The following is a 2,372-nucleotide window of genomic DNA, read 5'->3' on the forward strand; positions in this document are numbered from 1 at the left end:
ATCACACAGTCTACTTGCTATTTTAAAAACATGTGGAAGGATGCACAAAAGTAATGTAGTCATTGTAATATTGTCTCTAGTGGAAAAATAAATTGGTATCAGTCAAGGATGCAGTGCCTTTGAGCATATGATCTGCTCAATCAGCACTGACGACAACAACAACTTCGTTAATACACGTAATCAAAGAGTTGTCTTAGAATATTTCCTGTAAACAGATTAACAAGAAAAGAAAATGGTTCATTTTGTTGTTGCTCCCCTTTAACCCCCACCGTTACTGCCACTTTTGTTTTCAAATTTGTGAAGACGCTTGCTTCCTAACCACATGGTTCCGGGTTCAGTCCCACACAGTGGGACCTTGTGCAAGTGTCTTCTACTAATCTACTAAATTCTTGGGCTGACCAAAACCTTGTGAGTGGATCTGGTAGAGAGAAACTGAAAGAAGCCCGTTGTATATGTGTGTTGTGTTTGTTCCCTACTACCGATTGACAACCAGTGTTTGTGGGTTTATGTTCCCGTAACTTAGCAGTTCAGCAAAAGAGATCGATAAAATAAGCACCAGGCTTAAAAAAAAACAAGTACTGGGGTCGATTCATTTGACTAAGATTCTTCAAGGCAGTGCTCCAGCATGGCCACAGTCTAATAAGTGAAACAAGCAAAAGATAGAGAGGGGGGGGGGATGTCTACAAAAACATTAATGTTTGAAATACAAATAATGTTTACAAATTTTCAGCACAAGGCCAACAGTTTTTGAGGGGATGGGGAAAGGGAAGCCGATTACATCAATCCTAGTACATGACTGGTACTTATTTTATCAACACCCCACCCCAGGAGGATGAAAGGCAAAGTCAACCTTGGCTGAATTTGAACTCAGAATGTAAAACGATATAAATAATAAAAAAAAAAACACTAACTACAAAGTACTGATACTATATACTACATATACATAATACCTGAGAAATATGATGATGGGCAATGATGAGGGGTAAAGTTGGTGGAACATATTGAAACACAAATGCATTTAGGGGATATATGTTAATGAAGGTTCTTTCCTTTCGACTTGGCAGTGGAAGGTGGAAGGTTGCCACCGAGATCACCGGAAAAATAATAATAATAATAATAATAATAATAATAATTGTTCTAATTTATGCAAAAGGCCATCAATTTTTTGAAGTTAAGGGGTTTAGTTAGTCGATTATATTGATGACTCTAGTGCTTGGCTGGTACATTATTTTATCAATCCCCCAAAAACATGAATGAAAGGTAGAGTTCTGCCAGGCAGAATTTGAACTCAGAAAGTACAGAACTGGAACAAATGCCACAAGGCATATTTTCCAATATTCCTAAGGATTCTGCTAGTATACCACCTTTATTTTTATCATTAATTATAATAATGAAATGTAATCTAAGATTTGAATCCAAAACATAAAGGGACTACATACTAAACACCATGTGGCATTTAGCTGAAATATATATGTATGTTTGTTTGTTTGTATTGTCATATACCACCAAAATAATGATTGCTTCTAAAATTGGTCACAAAGCCAAGAAGTTGAATGAGAAGTAGTTGATTTCAATCAACCCAGAAGTTGACAGGTACTCTATTTTATTGACCCCCAAAAGGGAGGAAAGGCAAAGTTGACCACATGGGAATTGAACTCAGAAAGGAAGTAAATTTAATAGAAAGAATACTTTAAGGTATTTTTGCCCAAAGATTTAGCAATTTTGCTTACTAACAATAAAAATGTTGACCATCGATTTCTTTTAAGGAACAAGGTGGCATTTTATATTGAAGGGTCTATAGGCAATAAATGTAGACCTTTCATATAACTGGTGCTTGTTTTACCAACATTCAGAGTAATGAAAGGCCAAGTTGACTCCCTGTGGCATTTGGAACCCAGAATGCAGAGGGAGCCAAAACTGAATACGTTAAAGCATTCAGTACAGGTATTTACTATTTCTACCAATTCACCACTGCTAATTCTAATTGAGTTTCTTTCTTATGTGCAAGGTCAAAACATTCAATGACAAACAATTCTGTTTGCATGGCATTCATGACCATAAAAAAAGGGACATTAGCAGTGTACGTTTACCAACATGATCTGGCTTATACCAGGAAACAAAGCAGCTTTGTTGATATCCGCTTCTTATTCACTTGCTGCCACTGCCTTCTTAGAACTTGACTAAAACGGTGGTTCTTTGGGAGCAAAAAAAAAAATTACAAAGAACAAAAAGTATTTATAAACAACATAATTGTAAAAGTTTCCAAATTGTCACATTTTTTTCTTTTCTTTTTCCACCCATATAATTGATAACATATTCATTCATTTTTTTTTTTTATGGTTAGGGAAATGGAAACAAATTATAATTCCCAC

The sequence above is a fragment of the Octopus sinensis genome, linkage group LG3, assembly GCF_006345805.1.
Source record: "Octopus sinensis linkage group LG3, ASM634580v1, whole genome shotgun sequence".
Taxonomy (NCBI): domain Eukaryota; kingdom Metazoa; phylum Mollusca; class Cephalopoda; order Octopoda; family Octopodidae; genus Octopus; species Octopus sinensis.